Source organism: Hippichthys cyanospilos, chromosome 2, assembly GCF_059441005.1.
Source record: "Hippichthys cyanospilos isolate Australia breed blue-spotted pipefish chromosome 2, RoL_Hcya_1.0, whole genome shotgun sequence".
In the NCBI taxonomy this organism is placed as follows: domain Eukaryota; kingdom Metazoa; phylum Chordata; class Actinopteri; order Syngnathiformes; family Syngnathidae; genus Hippichthys; species Hippichthys cyanospilos.
In genome coordinates, this window is record NC_142370.1 from 28618328 (window position 1) to 28639834 (window position 21507).

Below are 21507 nucleotides of genomic sequence, written 5' to 3' on the forward strand. Positions count from 1 at the left end.
TCAATGTTAACTCTTCAAAAAGAAAAACTAGCATCAGCTAAAGAAGTTGAGAAAAGACCATCATAAGAACACGCGAAGCATGGCGCAGTTCTACACACAGGTGCCTCTTGGCAAAACAACTGAAACGCAACACACTGGTGCCGAGAAGAGGAAGGAAAGAAAAAGATGAAGTTTACACGTAAACATGGAGTTCAGAGACATATTTAGTTTTGAAAAAACATTGAAATTCAATTGAGGAGGAGTTAGAGTGGTGCTTTTAGTATTAATGTTTATATTGATAATGCTGTATTTTTAAAAATCTAACTGAACTGATAAATGATCTAATAGATAAATATTTATGTTCATAATGCTGTATTCTTAAATATCTATTTGAACTGGTATTTGGTCTAATAAGTAAAAAAGGCTCTACGACATAATCAACACACTCAAATTTATTTTCACACAAGGATGGACAGACGCAGGGATTGCACCATTTGTCGCATTGACCAAGTGTCCAAAAATTTATTAAGTGGAATATTACGTGTTTTGTGAAAGTGTTGAAATCCAGTTGTCATCACTGCTCATAGCTGAACCTGCAAGACAAATACATTTTGTTTCAATGTATGTTGGTCAATGCTCTGAAATATAGCTTTCTTGAGTTCTGCTATCAATGGATGTGTGGGTAACAAGAGTATGTTTGGAGGAAAGCCAACATACGTCACTTAAAAATGACACACTGTAGTTCAGGGGTTGTACGCAAACAAACAAATAAAACATGCAGCGAAAACAAAACCTTCTTGGTGGCAATAATGATGTGAAGACAGATTGAGTTGCAGGAGGGATTGCTTGACAAGGCCCTGATTTCACCGATTTTCCACCGCTCTTGCTGATGATAATAACCATTCGCAGGAGTGGCAGTGAGCAGGAACGTGCGTACACGGCCGTCTTATTGAAGAGGAGCACAGACAATCAAAAGAGCCATTTTTCGAGGTGGAGCTGGAAAAGGAAGCAAAGTCCCATAACTGCCAACGCAGGCAGCAGATTGCGGCGCTCACATCCTGTTGTTTGCCATCAGCAGAGGGCATTAACCTGGTATTTGTGTACGCTAATCAGACGGAACTTGATGGACTAGTCGAAAACATCTGAGGAACAATTGTGTGGTAATCAGACGATGTGGTTTGCTTTGAGGCAGAGAGGGGAAGAATGCATCGCTGCACATGGTTTTGAATGTTTTAAAGTCTCCTCATATAGATTAAACGCGACCAGCACTCTTGCAGACCATATACAAAGTATTTATTAGTTTTCAACATGACAGCAATCCTATAATGAGGCTCTGTATTTGTGTGTTCGCTTTCCTCCCCATATGTCACCAATAACCCATTTTGGGCAGTCAAACTAACATCCTGGAGTCGTCTGTTATGCTGCAATAAGAGTTAGTCACTAGATATGTTGTCCAAATGACTGCATACCGCAAACCTTATTCTCCTTTCAGAACCAGCAGATACCTCCAAATCTTCACCCATTTGGGCGCGAGTATTGACTTCCTCCTCCTCCGCCTCATTTTGTACCGTACAACTCTCCTTTGTCACCGTATTGATCTCAGTTGTGAACGATAATATTTGACTGCATCTGTGCCTCCTCGTGCACGAGCTGTATGGACATGCAAGGTCATCAAAGTTCATGGAGGGATTGGAATTTTGTACTTAGGTCCTGAGCATGAAGGGGGCCCTCCTCTTTTGTAAAGTTTTGAATATTTTTATATCTTGTTGTTAAGGTTTAATAATGCATTTGTTTGGATAAATGAATGCATAAAGGAAGAACTGGGATCGGCCGGCAGCCAGTCCAAGGTGTTCGCCTCCTGCTAGGCACCAGCAAGCCGGCGACTCTCGTGAGGATAAGCGACTAAAGGCAATGGATGAATGGATAAATGCATAAGTAAATAAATAAACAACACATAGATGCTTAACAAGTTTTTGCCTCCAAAAGCAGCTAGCACAGAAGCAGCGTTCGTCAAGTTTCTTCCAAAGTTTTATATAATTCATACTATTGTCTCTGTCATATTTGGAGACAGCTTTACTCACTCTCTAGCAGCATTGGATAAAAACACATTGTATATGAATCACTTGATTTCATACAATCCGACCATAATTTCAAGCTCAAGTAGGACATTTAGATACGCATTAAAAAAAAAAAAAAAAATCAAACGTTTTTGTCGGCATTGTCTATATTTGTCAGTTACGTGAAATTTTATCCACTTACATGCGGACCGTTTTCCAGAATGGGTCAAGATACAGTAATGCATCACTTTTGCAACACGTCATCCCCAAGTTTCCCAGTACTGCATGCAGGACCGTTTTGTGTTACCTATGGTGGAGCGAATGAAGAAAGGGAATAGTAAATCAAATAAATAATATTTTAATGATTGTTCCATCGCGGTTTCGTTGAAAAGCACAAATGAACTGCCCCACACATTGTCACCCAACTCTGAATAGCTTAGTCACAAACCCGTGAATCTGAATCGGCATACTGTGTAAAATACTGTAGCAAAAACAAATACACACTTTAAAAGCACAATTTTTAATAGATATTTGATGCTGAAATTGAAATAAAGCTAAATAAGAACTGTTTTGTTTCCCCGTGTTATAAAGAAAATAAAAAGGGAAAAGAAATAGAAGAAACAAAATCAACTTCATAAATAATCAATCAATCGATCATGCATTTACACACCCAAGCTTTCCACAATCAATACTCCTCTTAGGTGAATGCTAACTAGACTGTTATTGACTACTACTAACCACATCATTTCGAAACACTCATTATTGATCAAATATATGTTGGTATTAGTTTAGAAAGATGCGTGATGACTTATGTACCTTCATTGCAAAGATTTACAGTAGGCTAACTAAATGGATAAAGCATAGTTATTGTACAGACCCCATACCAACTGTTTGAGGTAACCTGTAAGGAAGGAATAGAATATATAATAGATGCATTATTGCAGATCATTAATAGGCCTGCTATTTCATATTCAAATACTGTGAGCTCAACGGGAAACCATTGCATAAACATTTAAATATAGATGGTTGTATGAGGCTCACCAAGGATGGATTTTGAATGGATTTTCAACGAGACGCTTGTTTGGGGACCAAGAATATGGTGCTATGTCCCTGTGCACGGAGCTAGCTGATTGTCTGATGCACAAGCTCGGCCCGTGTGCTTCAAAGTTTCACGGAGGCTGCAAACTGTTGATGCGTTGTGCTGCAATAACTCAAGCCTACAGTAACACTGTTTCATGTGATCCTTGATTTCCATTGACTGAGATTCAGGCAACACGTGGTGCGTCTTGGCGTGTTTGCTGGAAGAGCAACCTTTTCAAAAGATGCAAGATGAAGAATAATCGACAGAGGCTTAGATGTAAAGACATAGAGCTCACGTGCTTATGTTTGTTTGTGTTAATGCTGGTCCCATCTTTCCTCCTCCTTTCCCTGTACCTTCAGAATTTCTATGTCTGTTGCTGTCATGTCCATGGCAGAGCTCTTCTCATCTAAATGCTCAATTAAAACAGATATGTCCAGCCTGTCTGTATGAAGAGGGAAAAGAAGAAAAAAAAAAAAACCTTTCATGCAAACAATTGAAGTCTTCTTAGTAACCGATCCTTCAAATATTGACAACTCTAAAAACGTAGTACTGCTCGTTGAGGGGTTTCATTAAACCTTCAGGTTTCTTTCATTCTGTGATCGGTTCCTCAGGACTGCCCCGCAACGCCTCCAAAATCTCTACCTTGGAGCTAATGAGAACGAGGCAAAGCTTGGTCATCCTTTTCGTCCCTTTTATGCTCTGCCCTCTTTACCACACTTCCTTGTCCTTGAAACGACTTCATCACCGAGCTTCGCGGCACTCCTCTGCCCCTTCATCAGGACAATATGCTGGTGTCAGCAAGGCTGCTCAACCCCTTCCTGCCTGATCATTCTTCTCCACCTTTCCCTTTATCTGCCACTAACTTCCAAAGATGCTTCTTCAATCTTGAGTACCCCAGGGGTCAAGCTAGTGAAGCACAAGAGGGGAGGTATAAGGAGAGAAGGAAGCATCTGACTTGAAGGCAGAAAGATCATTTTGGCCGGTCGGCTCCGTTAACAGTTGAAGCCTGATTTGCATTTCAAAAGCGGCTGCCAGCCATGTTGGAACCTCAGGGACAGCGTTGGACCCTACCGGCTTGTCATTTAATATCAGCATGCACTGGAGCCTTGATGAAATAAATAGAGCAGCAAGTGATTGATAACGGCACCTCTCGTAAACGCCCTGCCATGATCACGGCCTGTCTCAAAGAAACGTTTGGGACCGTCTCTTTTGTGTTAAAGAATTAAAACACTGGAAACAATTGGATTTTTTTTTTGGGAGGGGGGTATTGTAAAAACATTGTTTCTTTAAACCGAAGAACAAAAACAGTTCTACTGTATTGAAAACACTGCTATTTCCAATGAGGCACTGTTTGGTCAAAAGAAACTGAAAGAAGGCCATCATCAGAAAGCCAGTTGCATGACTGCATAAAACATCAATCCAGACCATATTCCAGAGGAAATCTGGGTACTAAAACACATGTCCCCGTTTTTGGAAGACGACAAAATTATCATCACTAAACGTGTCACTTTACTTATATTACTTTACTTGCGTTATTACTTTTACTTTAAAACAATGAATAAAGGAAATAAAGTAAGTAAATAATAACTTGCTGCAACAAGGACAGTTGAGAAAATGACCAGTGGTGGAAATCATCAACATCACCGACGGAGTGTTCATCAGTCCTTCACTGAAAGACGCCTGTTTTGCCGACGAATGACAGGAAAAAAAACGACTAAATAATGGAACTAGATTTTTGCGACAGAAACGGAACCTAACCGGCTTGCATTTTTGTCTGCTGTGTTGCTGCACTTTGAGTAGAAACTGGAATTGCTTTGTAGCCAATGTGACAACGGTCTCTTCACTTTGCCACTGCGTAGTGGAGAATTATGTCCAGCTGAGTGAAGAAACTTCTTTTGGTTCAATTCACTACTTGTCATTGACAGCCATAACACATCTGAGCAATATCTTTGTCCGTTTTGCTTTTCTGTGTCATTGTTTCATGAACCAAAATACACACTGCACACAATCTTGCTCAGTTATTATGCTGGCCAAAAGTTAAAAGTAATGTTTAGAATTAAGTGTTAAGAATTTAGTAAGTGTTATTTTGATTTTTTAAAATGATTTACATAAAAAGCTGCTTGCCGATAGAGCAATCTGGGATGGGTTTCCACACTAATGAGGCCACTTATTCAAGTAAACATTGGGTGCACAGCACATGGACAATCTCCCTCTGATTGGTTCTTGGCCAGGATATGGAAGATATATGTTTTTAAATGACCTAATTAAATGCATTTTTAGTAAATTCAAGCTCAGCAATACTTTATTTCACTTGGAGTGTACCAGATTTCGAATATTATGTAAAGCACGAAAATTTCTCTGCCAGTGGACATGGTTGCCAATTGCACTCTAGTCCCTGCTGCATACACTTACATACTGTACAATTCAACCGATGTGATACCATACTGCATCTTTGGGTTAAATGCCTTAGTTTGTCTGGTAGCTTCACCTTTGTTACTGATGTATGTTTTAAATACAGTGCAACAGTAAAATTACAGGCAAAATTACGACAGAAATGAGGCAGGGGAGTTTGAAGACGGAAATGAGTGATGAGGTGACAGAAGTTGGTGGAAGTGTGACGGCGGAAGTTACAGACATACTGGCCATTCTCTGACTGACCGACAATTACAATTTTTAGGAGGAAAAAACGTCGAACCGAGCACTAAAGACTACAAATAAATGTAGGTTTTCCACCACGGAAAACAACTGTGAGAAGCCCACAACAAACGCATAATACATTACAAAAAGCAGACTTTTGTTCAAATCCAAACTCAAGCAACATTATATTTCATCAAGATTATATTTCCGAAAAGATGCTCGTAGCACAGTGGTTAGCACGTCCACTTCACGGTTCAGGGACCAGAGTTCAGATCCACCTTGCTGCGGCTTTCCTATGTGGAGTTTGCATTTTCTTTCCGGGCCTGTGTGGGTTCTCTCAGACTCTCTGTCTTTCTTCCACTTCAAAAACATGCATTGCAGGTGGATCGGACATACTAAATTGACTCTAGATGTGATGGGGTGTGGGAATGGTTGTTTGTCTCTGGGTGCCCTGCAATTGGCTGGCAACCAGTTCAGGGTGCCCCCTGCCAACTGACCAAAGTTAGCTGGGATAGGCACCAGCAAGCCCTCCAGGCACAGTGGTTAGCATGTCTGACTGTTTTTTTTTTTTTTTTTTGTTAACAAATATTTATTAATAATTACATTTATTGTGAACATATATCCAATGTAATCCAAAAGATGACAGGTTTTGCTTGATATGTTTCTGTGGGCATATATTTACAATTATTTCTTTTTGAGAACAGGTCAGACACTTGTGATTACTTGTTTGTGGACCAATACAAATAAATTTCAAAAGGTTCTAAAGTTGAATATATCAGACAGTGATGGCATGTTTTATGTATTTATTTAATTCAATATTTATTTATTTTAGATGCAAAAATGCTTTGCATTGATGAAATAATTGAATTAAATAGTTGTGGTTTGTTTGGCAACATTTTGTGTTGAGACTTCTGGCTGCCTTGTTTACTTGTATTTTTGCCAGGTTCAAATAAAATGAATAAAATAAAACATTTCCGCAGGTCTATCTTTGATTCTATAAAAAGATAAATTTCCACAGTAGTTCCAAAGCTCTTCAAACAAAAATACTTCAAAAAAAAGGCAAACATTACGGTAAAGAAACTGTGTGCTCCAATCTGCAGTCAATCTCAACTGCCCCCTGTGATGCATGCCCCAAGGCTCTTAAAGGGCCAGTATTATGCAACATAACAGTATCATGTAACATAAATGTCCACTGGACAGCGGCAGCAACAAACGAATAAATAACTTTCTAGCTATTGGCCATTACAAACACTGAAATCAAAACCAATAATAGGCTCCTACAAACATGTCAATCATAGATGCAACGTGTTCCTGTATTGGTCCTTTGCGATGCTTTTCACCTTAGCTATCCCCTCGTAAATGATGGGATAAGTACCCAGAAGCACATTACCGGTCCACGCATATGTTTGAACGTTGGTGGACACGGTCAGGTCGTGCTGTTCACATGAATTCTTGGACTTCCGAGCTGCCTTGCGTCATCAAAGCACTAGCCACGAATTATCCCACTTTTGCTTGTGGCTCATTCCTGGGCCGCAGCTAGGCCCCTGGATATACTCAGAGCCCCCCCTACTTCCTTGCGCATTAATGACAAAATGTGAGTTATGTGGTATAGGAAACTTCAAGAGCGACATCATATATGTTTGCACACGATGATTCACAGTGTGCATTTCTGACGTTGCTCACCTTGGTCCAAAGCCTGCTCAGGGAGTTTGTGTGAATGCGTTGAAAATTAGAAGGAATATTGTAGGCTATGAGTATCTGGGATTGAATGCCTGGATTGACATGTGAAATTGTGTCTCTGGCATTTAATGAGTTAAGGGCTACTTGGCTAAAAACCTATTTCACTGTTCTAAGTTGTCCTTCAGTGTGACTGGGTGAGTGAACGGTTGTACGACATCTTGTGTCTTGCAATTTGGCTGGCAGTTCAGTTCAAGGTGAATAATTTAGATTGTTTTAATGTTGCAAGCATCAATATAATTGGCATATGAATGAGGCAACTCTTCCTCTGTTAAAATAAGACAATGTATACATTGTAATGCTTGTGCAGAAAGATTATCACGCACAAACATTGGTGACGATTGGCAATGGTATCCGAATTTAAAGTTTCCAAAAAAATAATCACATTGGAAGTTCTGGCGTTAATTGTTAGCCATCGCGCTGTAAATAGCTCTATTTTATACATTATAATTTTGCTTATTTGCTCAAAGGAAAAACATAAAACCTGATTGTTATAAGTTATGTAAAACTCATGAACACATACAATTGCTTAATGGTATGCAGCATTTGTAGTAGCCAGGAAGAGGCCTGGAAATCAATCCTGAATGAACAGTCTAGGGCAGGAATGGGCAAACTACAACTCGGGGGCCATATGCTGCCCGGTAAATCTTTAAATCTGGCCTGCCAAACATGAAGTAATAGTAACTCTCAGCAATTAAAAAAAAAATCAAAACTGTATTTTGTTCATTTAATTTTCAGATGTTCGAACAAAAATAAATAGTTATTCACATGGGATTTGAGTAACACTGCTGTAATGCTTTTGTTTTTTTCCTATTGAAAGACAAGCACATGTTTTTTTAGATATCTCACATTTTTTTCCCTTATCAGAAGGATTATCAAAACACTCGAGCCATCCGCTCCTGATCCGGCCCTTTTGGCAAAATCAGCAGGCTTTTTGACCCTCGAATCAAAAGGTTTGCCCACCCCGGTCTAGTATATTGCATGTTGCACGTCTTACGGATATCATGAAACAGTCCAAAACGCGCACCTTCAATGTTACACATTCAATCTGCTCAAATTGACCCTAGGGGTTAACAATATGATCGTGTGTCCATGCCTCACTGTGAGTGCAGCTGTGACCGCTGTGAGTTTTCAAGTCTGTTCTAAGCGCCTTATAAAGGCCTTGCTCATACCTGGCGAGACCTGGGGCAGACACGCTCTGGAGACTAACCTCGAAGTGCTCTGGGTGTACACAGACAAATGGTGGATGAATAAGATGAGAGAAGGTAAGGATTTCCAGAGCAAACCGTTAGAGAAAAGTGCTTCCAAAAGAAAGGCCCGGAGATAAGAACAAGAGATCCCCTTGTCCTGGAATGACTCCCCGTGTTCTTGTCAGTCTTAATCTCTGAGTGCTGTGGAGGAGCTGGTGGCTGGAAAAGGTTGAGGAACACAGTAATCCCCTTCGCTAGCAGCGGACGCAGCACCCATATTCAATTTCAGTCATCTCCAGTCCACTTCACGAACACGAATTATTTTGTGCGCGCGTTTCCTCTGAAGCAGTCCGCACATGAAACGACAAAACAAAAGGTAGACGGAGAGGTGATTCACAGCCATCTCTTTTTCCTTTCTCTCATTCACTCATTTACATCAGCCATTATCTGGGTATATTGAAAGCGGCGAGATAAAGACAGAGCGGCAAAGAAAACAAGTGCCAGGGAAAAAAAAAAGAACAATAAAAGGAGGCTGAGGACGCGCCGCAACGTTTGAATCAATTACATCCTAAAGAATCTTTCATTTGCATCCGTATCTGTTCAAAAGCTGAACAAATGCCAGATGCCTTTGTGTGTCCAGTTATTTATAGTGCCTGCTTCTTTTTTCCCTCTCGTAATTGTGCAGGAAATATCAAATTTGCATAGAGTGATTATTTTTGATTGTTTATCTAGCCGTCAGCACGTCTCAATATTCCAAGGCTGACAGGTTGTCAAGTACTTAAAACTCATTTATTTGGGGAAATTTGCATGTAATTTGCCGGTAATGAGAGGGATGTCTGTGGTCATGGATTAATGGTGGGGATGTTGTTTGGAAGCGGGGAATTCTGGCTGAATGGCATCCCTCCTCTTGAAAAACAGGATTTAGTCTCAGCCTCTGCTGGCCCGATGCGAACGTGGCCTATTGAACGCCACATATTGCGCGTTCAGACAAATATTAGTTATCAACATTGGGGACAAAACGTTATCAGTAGCATAACTACTGCCGAATACCATCAGCTAAAAAAGCAGTACAGCACATAAAACCTGTGACAAACCTCCATCGGAAAGTGTTCGAACGGTGAGGCCAATTCGTTTATTTTTGTTGTGGCTGATAGCGTTTGTGTGACGCCAAATGGAAAGTAGTAGCTCAACTTTAAGGACTTGGAAAACAAGTTTGATTCTTGGCTAGACTACGAAAAAAAATTGTCAATCAAATGAGAGAGATGCTGGTTTGCTTGCTGGCTACAGTCCTCACCACTCAGCACTTGGACAATTTGTTCATCTCTTTCATTTTGAATTTCTCCTTGCATGCCTTCAGGTGCTGTATGTCAATGCTGTAATTATCCGTGTTGTGTGCACCGCAAAATACATTGGTGCATATATTGAGTGTTCGGGAGTTATAACGAGAGGCACGGTGGCTGACTGGTAAGCATGTCCGCCTCGCAGTTTAAAGAGTCCAGCTCCAACCTGCACACAGTAGTGTGCATTTTTCCCTGTGCCTGCGTTTTTTTGTTTTTGTCAGTACAAGCGGCGTTATCTGTGAACTTGTGCTGCCCATCCATATCGCATCCGAGTAGTGTGTATTATTCTTGGTTTGATACTTTGCTTTTTGTCTGAATTTTTTGGGCCATGTGCCACTCTTGCCGTTAACACTTAGTAGCCTGGTATCCCTACACCATGTTCCTGTCAACTCTGACCCCCCCCCCCCCCCCCCCCCCTCCCACACACACACACACACACACACACACACGCACACACACACACACACACACACACACACACACACACACACTTTTAGTGAGTGTGTTGGCTCATCTTAACCGTCCACACTGATTTTAGACTGTCACCTTTTGTTGTGTTTTCCACCTTTTCTGACTGATTTTGAGTTGATACTCTTTGGTGTGTTACATGCTCCTTTCGTTAAAATACATGTATTCTCTTTTTGTTCAACAATGCTTGCATCCTGTCTTCTTAGGGTCCACCACTTATTAGTCTTAGTACCTTAACAAAAGTATTGGAACAGTGGTGTTTATTCTATTGATTATTCTAGCACCAGAACCAGCACCAAATGTGTATGCTCATTTTCAAATATGGGTTTTGCCTGTGAAGACTACATTTACAGTATATCTTGAGGCCCAACTTACATGCAAATGAAGCTCTAAGAGAAACTTTAGCAAGATAAATGTGAGCCATGTTAAATACCTAAACTTAACAAATTTGGAATGTCCGAAGAAGAAATAAATCTGCTGTATTCAGTAACACTAACTGACACTGAATGTTAGACCGAAGAAAACAACAACCACTTACCACAAATTGTAAAAGATGTGCAGAAGACCCAAAACAGTTATTACATTACATTAGCAACAACCACACACGTGTGAGAGCAACTATCATAAACCTAAAGAAAAGTGCACATGCTACATTAGAAGATGCAAGCCACTCTTGCAAAAAAAAAAGAAAAAAAATTGAAGGCCAGGTTTGAATTTGCTGTTGAGCACAAAGAGAAGGCTAACATAGTCTGGTTGGAAATGTTATGGAATAAACGAGTGGATCTAACATGCAAGCTGATCTGTGAAATCTGAGGTAAATTCATGGAATCTTCTGGTACATGCACATAAAGATGAAATTGGGAGTCAACTGGAACACGTTGTCTTTCAAAAAAACAGAAAAAGCTACAAGCAAATGGATGAGAAACATGTCATCATGCAGCAAGTTCACAACCTAAATACATTGCTAAAACAAGGATGCAATTCTTTCCTAAAATGCACCAAAAAAAAAAAAAAAAGTCATTAAAAGAGTGGCGTCTCATTCGATCTGTTTCTATGCAGGCAGCATGTGGACCGTTTCTACTGATTGATGGCATTCATGTAGTTTGCCTCTATGCAACCTGGGTTTGATCTATTGACATATTGAGATTGACCTATCCAGTGGTATTCTGCCACATTGACTAGATCCCTGTTCCTATAAACAGGAATTGTGATAAAAGAAATTGCTTATGCCAAAATATAAAATAAATACACATGTATATTTGTCTGAATACACGCACATACACAGGATATGCAGCTTTTACAGTACATCTTTTTTGTGTCTGCAGTTAGTTCCTTGTTCTCGGGAGAACACTTTTTATGTTGATGCGTCCTTATCTACCTAAGGGGTGTGGGAAGGGGATTTCCAGGATGTGTGGCATCCATTAAGAGTTTTGTGGCCCAAATCTGGTTGGGGACAGCTAACAAAACTTCCAACCTCATTACGATGGGCAAACAATTTCTTTGTGTTGTGATGCCACTAGACTGGAGCTACTAGAGTATGTTACCATAAAGCACTATGCTTGATTGCTCTGGATTGCCCATCTGATTAGCAGATTATGGAGGTGCATTTTGCGCTTGAGGGTCCTTAGCAGTAAAAATTTCTGATAACATGAGGTGATTAAACGCCAAGTCACATTTCCAGTGATGTGTGCTCCTAGGAGCATTAAACAGAATGGTTCCACTTCCTCCTCACTGAACGAATGTGGCGAGTTTGTTTGCACGCGTGTGTGTGTGTGTTTCACACGCAAAAGCGCCGCCATCACTTGCAGAGCACTGAGCACATTTTCAAACGTAACGTTGAGCCCAAGGTCATCTTCAAAAAGAAGCACAGGCAAAACAAGCCCTTTAGATTTACGACAATGAGCTCAGCAGCACCCACAAAAGCTCCTCCTAAGTGAGTGAGTCAGTGAAAGTCACCTACACTCCAAGGTTAAACACTCATCGTGTTTCCCTCTTGAACATGGATCTCCACCTGAGTTGGGTCTGCAGCCTTTGCATGTATGAGCCACTTGCTTTCTACCGCATGTGTACTTTTTCATTCCATGTGAGTGATGTGCATGCAGAACTTTTTGAAAGGTTGAGCAAGTGCAAATCCCATAGCGTGCTGGTCTAAAAGGCCAGGTCAGAGTTTTTTAAGAGAAGCAATGTATTTCCCATCCCTAGATAACGGCGATGAAGTGGGCCATTATGGCTCAACCTAAGTGCAGGTAAAGGGCTTTGGGGAGGTAGTCGCCATCGCTGCCTGGGCGAGTGGCGGAGAGCTTTGAGTACTTGCGCTATCAGGCAGCCGCTATTTTACAGCAAGAAGCAGCACTTAATGAACCATGCTTGCCTAGTTAGTGATAAAATCATCAGTGGCAACATGAGATGTCCGGCTACCATTCAAATCGTGGAACAGACAGCAATGTCGGATGACGTAATACGTTTCGTTTCTTAATGCAAGGATTTATAAGAAAGAATACTTCTAAGAGGAAGAGCAGTGAAGTGATAGCAAATTTTGGAGCGGTTCTCCATTCATTTTCTTTAGCTGCTGATACTCACTAGGGTTGCTGGCTTGCGATTGTGTGATTGAAAAATACCAATACCAAGAGGCTAACAGGGAATAGTGTAGCAGGTGACTTTTACTTAATGCAATTGTTTGGACAATAAAGACAATACCTTGTTGTGACAAGATTTTCATCCTTAAACTTTTGGGTTTGAGACCCAGTGGCGACAAGTACTACAGTCGAACTCGATAACGAAATCATATTTGACCCGGAAATGTTTCACAACAGAGCACTTTTTACTGTAGTAAATCTATGTCTCATACGTAAACTTTTTTTTTTTTTTAAATCTGGACCACATTGAAAAAAGAAGAAAGAAAAAGAAATGGTCAGAAATTGCCAATTGCCAACAATATTCTTTCATTTTCAAGTGCATCTTCAAGTGTTATGCTTGGTTTTAAGCGTGACGCTTTCGTGAGCTCAATGCGTCAAAGGATGTTTTTTCGGCAACCACGCCCCTCCGTGCGGAGTCCACGCGGAACAGATTTTTCATAACGCCTATCTTCTGGAATGTCTTTATTCACGGAAAACATGGCGGGCGAACTATTGCTTATGGAGGTTCACCAGTACAAACACCTTTATTATTCGTCTGAAAGAGCACCACGTTAGGTAGTGATGAGAAGTCTGTTTGAAAACGTTTGGAAGAATTTAGATTGTTTGAATTTACTAGGATTCCCTACCTCTGTTCTCGAGTATTGTTGTTTGTATGCTGTAGAGTCCATTTACTGCCAGGTAAGGGGCAATATCGTCTGACCACCTGGAAAAGATGCTCCGAGTAGTAAGTGTTGCAAAACGTGTGTCGGCGCATCAAGTATAAACCAAGCTAGACTTTTGCTGCAGGCTAGTTTTAACGATAGTGAATTTCAGTGCAACGTCAAAGAAGAACATATTTTATTATTATTATTCTTATGCATATTATGCGACTCATGCAACAGGGGGATTTTTCCTTGAATGGCAAAGTAAGAAAGGGAGTAAGAAAGAGTTTCAATGCATGGATTTTTTTTCTCACTGGGAGATATTTTTGCACATGCAAGTTTCATTGTTGAGGAGTTTTACTGTTCCACGAAAATGTAAACAAAAATGCAACAAGCCTTTGGATACATAATAGGCTGCATATTAGCTGCTGGTGAGGTGCCTTAGGTCTGGGTCACCCCAACTAATGGGATGTTCCTCTCTTTACATAGATGAGCTGTGGGGAGTCTCAAACACGTTTGAGTCTACCGCCATTTGAGAGCTCATCTCGTTTAGGTAACAAAACATGAGAGTATCCATTCCTTCACAGTTTGTGGTTCCGTTTTGGTGCTCAAATGAACTATTTCAAGAAAGACTCTTGGTATTGCTTGGTAAAAGCTTTCTTTTTCTTCAAAGTTGTACAGTAGGCTCGTCACCTGTCTCTTGACTCGGCCTTATCCTCTTCCCACAGACATGTTTCTTTCACATCTGTGATCTTTCTTTCCAGTGAGGGGGTGAATCATAGCTCTCCCCCACAATTTACAAAGGAAACAACATGCATAGGTTCGAGTGTGGTGAATAATATTGGCTTGAAATGAATTGCGATACTCTTCTTTGCAGTTCAATAACAACATTTCTCTTGAGGTCTCGCCCTCCATCAACTTTGCCTTCTTGTCTTTGCAGTGTTTTCTCTGGATTTGGAGAGGTTTGTAGCCACAATTTTCATTCAAAAAAATATTCCATATTGATGACGTGCAAGTGTAATGAAGGAAGATGTTTCTGTCAAGCACAAACATGCAAATCTCTACGGACTGGATATTTGCGTACTTGAAGGAATTCATCATCATTAGCAGCTTTCTCATTTGATCGAGAGAGCAATGACTTTTTGTGTCACAGGCTACAGTCTTTGATGATTGCTTTCATTCGGCTACTTTGAGAGGTGAGGCAGAGGCCTCCAACCTCCAGAAAGACTTTGGAGTCTAAATGTGTATGTTGTTTTTTGAGGGAGCATGATGGAATACCACACGTGGTGTATGCTCCCCTCAACAGCCTGCATGACAGTTGAAAATCTACACATTCTGCGTTGTGTGTAGGAGCTAGACGAAATCGCTGGCCTGGGAATGCCTGGGGATTGGGGGCCCAGTCCAAAGACATACCCTCTTCAATGTGTCCCGAGGCGTCCTTGGGCACTCCTCTCAGTAGGTCTCTCAACCCATCTCTGAGGGAGAGCCCTAGACACCCTGCGAAAGAAATTCATTTTGGGTCTGTTGCCTTAAAAATGTGGAATGCATAGATGTTCAAAGGTTTCTTGAAGACCCATTTCCCAGGTCGTTATGTTGGCTTTTGATTAACCGGTGTGCAGGCTGTGGTTATCGTTGATTCAGAATGGTGACTGAGAATGGATTTTTCTTTTTTTTTTTTTAATTCCTGCTGACTTTTTTTAAATCATTTAATTTTGGCAGTTGTTAATAGTGAGTGAGTGTGTTTTATGTTTGGTACATGATTCTCCAGTGGTGCTCTCATATCAAATGGAATGTTAATTGACTGTTACGGCAATAAAAATGGTACCTTGAATCAGTTGCTTAGTAATCGCTTGAATTATTTGGATGTGGTAATTAGAACACTCACAGGGGATGGCTCATGTTGCTTCAGAGCACCACTTCCTTGGACTTATTAGCTCGACTGATGATGAATTTAAGAAGAAAAAAATACTGTGTTCCATAAGAACACTATCAAAACACCAAAGCAACCTTTGCTTTGTGGTTCTCTTTCAACTCTTGTTTTATCTTATGGATTCTCTCTCTCTCTCTCTCTCTCTCTTTCTCTCTCTCTCTCTCGCTCACTCGCTCACTCTAGTAACTCTCACTTGCTGCTGTATGATTAATTCATTCTGTTCTTTTTTTCTTTTCTCCTTGAATGTTTAGGAAAGAAAAGAGAGGAAACTTTGAACCAGAGTACAAAGAGATGTATATTTGGGTCACACGTTTCTTCAGAGGACTGTTTGCACACCTCACTTTGTTTCTTATGAGAGGTCGCCTGGCGACTGGGTCAACTCCTCTTCTCTTTACCACGTTCGTCCTTGAAGAGGAAAGCACTGGGGGGTCAGTATCCAGGGGGATGCTAGCAAGAAAAGGAGGGGGAAGCAGCAAAGAGGGCAGAGAGGTTTGGAGCTAAATAACATATGATTTCATATTGAAATGGTGGCCTGCTGCAGACAGAAGTGTTTGAGTCTCATTTCTCAGAAAATAGAACAGAATACTTAATCCAGGCCAAAATGTTTCATGTCGACTGGTGTCAATCCACCTTCAACGTTAAACCTGTTACTTGCTTTTAGCTGTCATCGCAAGTGGTGCGCTGCACTAATAGTATTATGTCTTCCCATTGGTGTGAATGAGTGAGCCTCTCTCCTTCCTCTCAAATATTTTCCCTGCTTGGCCATGTTGACCTAACAAGCTGGTGTCTCATATTCATAGTCTCACAGACATTAGCCTTCCTACCAGACACAACTTGTCCAGTCCATTGTCAAGGCGCTCCAGGAGCTAATGACTTCAATTCATCAGATAATCCCAATCATCTGATGACATCCACGCAAGAAAATATATCATCAAGATATCAGCATGTTTTTTTTTTATCAGTTTTTTATCAATCTGGTCCCAAAAGTGTGAAGTTTTCCGAACTCGATTTACTCTATGGCATTTAATTATAGTAACCCCAGATTCTTCTGATGCTCGATTGCATTATATATTCTGAGCTGTGCAAAGAAACTGCAAAAAAAAAAAAAGACCCAAAAACAAAATCAGGCTAACGATGTTAGCTGTAATTAAAATGGAGAAGTAGCAAGCTGCCACAGTACTGGCTTGGAGAGAGATGTATTAGCTAGGCATATGGTTATGATAATTAATCCCAGGACTACAGAAAAACAAATAAACACTGGCAAAACAAACATGGAGGGACTAGCTCATGGCTGCAGGAGAGGGGACTCAAAAAAAAAAGAGAAAAGATCTTATCATTCCTGCTGCACCAGATTTGAGAATGTTGCAGTGGAAAGAGAGGAACTTCTCTTTATTTCCTGTACACACCCTTTATCTTTTAAGCCGTGGCAGCAAACTCAACCTTTGCATATATATTACATAATGAGTTACCGATTCTCAGATATGAGGATTGGCATTATCCCTTCATTTGTTTTCCACAACAGAAACAAGCACAAAAGATCCTCATCTTCTTACTGGCGCTGATATTATCCACCACCCTTTTGTGTGCAGGCTTATAAATAACAGCTTAGGTCTTCTTTGCGTGATTCAAGGCTAAGACTGTCAAAGACGTGAGAGTTGCTGCGGGAATCGGGTCCATCCAGGCCCCGTTTCGTGAATAGGCACTATGACAGTTTGCAGTGATTCGGAAGAGGAGCCGCTGGGATAATGGACTCTCTCTTCTCCCAGTTGGAGGATGAGGAGACAGAAGGGAGTAGCTGCTAATAAGACGATGCGTAGAAGGCTTTGGGAAAGCTCCCCGCGGTGCCAGTCTGTAATGGAGATAAGCGGTCCTCTGTTGTTGTCTCACAAAAATCAACAAAGAGAACATGCGATGGGCGATTTGCACGCACATCCCTAGTGAGAAGCTTGGTTTTGTCTGCACCCTAATGTTAAGCGGCATTAGGAATCATTAGGCCCAGCGCGGAGGGGAGAGCTTCCCTGGCACCCTTGTCCAACTGGGACTGATTTCCAATCCATTCCCTCAACTCTCGTCCATCCTTTCACCTCCAGTTATGATGGCATTCACTCTGTTTGTTTTAGCTTTTCTGTTTGATGTGAAGGCTTCCGCCAGGCAGCACTTACACAAGCAGCAGGTGCCTTGCCAAGCCATGGAATGGGGGTTGTTTTGCTCTTACAAACGCTGCAGATAAGCGGGCACACTCTCCGGTATGAACCATTGCACCCTGGAGAGGGAGGAGAGATAATCTATGCAGCATTCACAATTGTCATGGGCTGATGCTGATGTTGTACTGTGGACCAGAATCTTTGGAATAAAACCTCTACGGAGATGAGGCAACTTCCAGCCAAGTTGTGTCTAGAGCCTTGCCTTCATGTTCATTTGCCTCGCTGAGAAAAGTCTGAATGGCCAGATGCACTGAGGGAAAGTTACCTGAAAGATGTACTGTAGTTGAATAAAGGCCAATACAAGATAAAAGGCTTTTGGTCAAGATAGTCACCTGCCACCATTGGGATCCCATTTCGAGAGGAGAACCTTCCGACACATGGCTCTGGTGTCCTTCAGCAAGAGACTCATTGCCTGAATGTCTCCCTGGAAATTTAAGCAGCTCCCCGCCAATTTGCTTGCCCTCACAATGTGTTTGCTGTGTAATACAATGCCAAAACATGCAAAGGCCAAATTTCATGTGTATGTTGGTGGAAAACACATACAAATTAAAAACAATGCATCCGGTTGATTGATTATTATAGTGTTTTTCATACCCTGGAGATGGATCTAATTTGACTGCGCAGATTGTGTATTGATTCTGAATGTACAGTATATGCCCCAGGGGGCAGCTGTCAGGCAGTTTTTAGCTTGGGAAGCTAAGATTGCTAGCTATTAACCAGATGCTAATAAATGCACAAGGCCTGTAAGTTCAAGATTCATTGTCCCATTAGCAAAGGGAGTAAGCACTATCAGTCCTACTTGGGCCCAAGTTTCTGCTGTCTCCAGCCAGAGGAGAGTTGCAGTGTTGTGCCTGAGGCCAGGTCGAGCTTTGGCAGGGGATGCCACCTTAGTGAACGGGTTTTGTCTTGGCCAGACACTCAGCACCAATGGCTATATAACGTTTTGATACTTTAGACAAAATAGCCTACTTGACCCAAGTGGAACTTTATCATGTGGAGGTTAAAATCCACTTTCATTGGACATTCAGCTGTAAGGCAAGAAGGAGGTGTGTTTGAGCTGGGTTGGTCTGGTGGCGTAGTGATCTTTCTGTTCCTTTCAACTCCCCCTCCACATTACCATTATCTTTTGATTAATAGCCAGATCATAATGTCACAAATGAAAATATCTGTACAATTTTATTGAGACTTGAGAAGGCCTAATTCGTGTACCGCAACCGTATTTGTCAAACAAGTATGGAACATTGAATTATATTGCATTGCAAAATAGACAAATTTATTGTAACAAAATAGACAAATGTATTGTAACATTTGTTTACAAGGAGCAGGTATTACAAAGCAATCAAAGTGCAAGCGAAGTAAAACACAACTAAAACTTTACCGGCACCAGCTACTATGCAGTTTCTATAGTTATGTTTTTGTTACACTTGTCATAATGGCCATGTTTTTGGCCCCTTTTTCATTTTAATGCATTCCTCAACTTTCGGTCCGTCTATATACTTTGGGACTGGTTTGCTTCTTGATGGATAAGTTGCCATGAAGTTGCGATGGTTCTTTAGGTTGCTTCATTATCTCACATAGGATTGATGATGGTAAAATTTAAGCTCTGAGTACTTAGTGGCAGGTTGCCAGACCGTTAAGTCAAGCTCTCAAACTCTCATATCAAGCACAGTTTCTTTGCAAGGTAAGTTTCAGAGTCAGTTTAAGTCTATTTTGTTTTCTGTTTAAAGACTTTCTAGATTTCCTCTGCTTTTGTTCATTATTCTTCTGAGTCTAAATTCTGCTCTTCACCTAACATCTACAGTATTTGGTCATCGCCTAAGCTTTTCCTGCTTCAAATAAAAGTTCACATAGTTGACAGTAACACTGGAGGATATTGCGGGGAAGTTAGGAAATACACCTGGAATTTACCTCGTTATTGTAGACAGGTGACATTCTCTGAACTGTAAGTAAGACTTGTCAGAAAAGTCGGCAAACGGAAACAGATTTGGGAGCTTTCATCAAAAAGACCGTGGACGTTGAAACAGTGAACGGCTCCTTTTTAAGACAGCCCATATTTAAATACAGGACATGGTAACCCATTATGTCTATTTTAAGCGCATTTGCAGACGTGTGCTAATCTTCCATACACACAAAAATTGTGTGTATGGAGGTGGACATCTTCCCATCTCCATCTTTTTGTGTGGCTTCCATGAATCATTGCCTCTTTTTTTTGTTTCTCCGCAAGCATGGGAAATCACATTACCGTAAATGGAGCAGTGTGTTTGGCTCGCTCTAGTCTTGCGTTAATAGCTGTAATTTGGAGAGAAGAGAAAAACCAAGCAGAGAATAGAGAAGAAAGCTCACTCAGTGCACTAATTCCAGTCAACAAAAACACCCTTTGCCAATCCCACCACATTAATTTGCATTCAAATATCCAACAGCTAAAAATATAGACAAAACGGAGGTGTTGTTTCCAGCTGCATGCCATACGAAGTCTGCCTGATTTTGATGCTCAACAGTCCAAACTAACATGGGTACCATCCCACTTCCAAACGTATTTGATGGTGTGACCTTTGTACATGCACTTGCTCAGGAGAAGTCGAATGCAGCGCATCTAGAAGCACTTTTTGAAGGTAATACTGTAACTATTGACATACCTACAGCATGTCTATTTCTATGCAGCTTATGACGCATTGATGTTTATTAAGTTGTCTATCTAGATTGGCGATAGACATGGATCGATAGGATGAGGACCATACCTTCATCCATTTTCTATATCACGTTTTCTTTAGGGTTGCCGGTGAGCAGGAAACTATACCAGCTAACTTTATGCAAAAGCTGAGTTGCAACCTGGACCAAGGCCTGGTCATTGCACGACAGGTGCTAGGCACAAAACGTACTGACCAACAAGCATTCATAGTCAGATGCACACCTCTGAACAATCTAGACTCTTCATTGAAACAAACACGCATGCTTTTAGAATGTGGGTAGGAAGGTGCAGTAGGCTACATGGTGAACCTTCACAAGCAATATCATATTTTTATCCAGATCCTTAGTTATCGAAGTCTTGGTAATTGGCAAGGACTGATTTGAAGTAATTGGACTCTTCTTTTTAAAAGAATAAATCCCATCTCTAATTCAAAAGATTTCTTCAGCGCGGTTTTTATTTGTTATTTTTATGTGTATTGTCCTTATTTATTTGTCTGCCTAGTGGCAAAAAGAATGACCTTGTGTAATGAGTCATTTTTAGGGGTAGGAATGTTAAGAATCTATCGAAGTTTATCGAAATTATACATGATATGTGTTACATATATTGGTACTTTATCCTAATCTTTATTCTAAATGAATAATGGTTGTATATTAGTCAGGTAAATGATCCGTATAAAACTCACAATTCACGACCACCCTTAATCAGCAATTCATCATCAAACCATCAAGTAGCTAGGTGGGTATGATTCAGTGCCATTCTTCACCACTAAAGTATACAACCAAAATAATTGACAAACTAAAATGGTAATGAAGAGCACAGACCCCATCTAAGGTCAGTGTACCTGAGTTTGGATCCGGCTGACTGCTTTCGTCTTTATGTCAAAAATATTTATTTTGAAAAAAAAAAAAAAAAAAAAAA

At 40.8% G+C, this 21507-nt stretch overlaps 1 long non-coding RNA gene across 1 annotated transcript; it reads right to left on the reverse strand.

Moving 5' to 3' along the window:
* Positions 1-416: 416 nt before the first annotated feature.
* LOC148428138 (uncharacterized) lies at positions 417-15743 on the reverse strand. The gene is made up of 3 exons (XR_015868307.1): positions 15652-15743; positions 13752-13828; positions 417-572 (listed from the first exon to the last, which is right to left on the reverse strand). It is a non-coding gene; the product is annotated as an uncharacterized LOC148428138 (long non-coding RNA).
* Positions 15744-21507: the final 5764 nt, after the last annotated feature.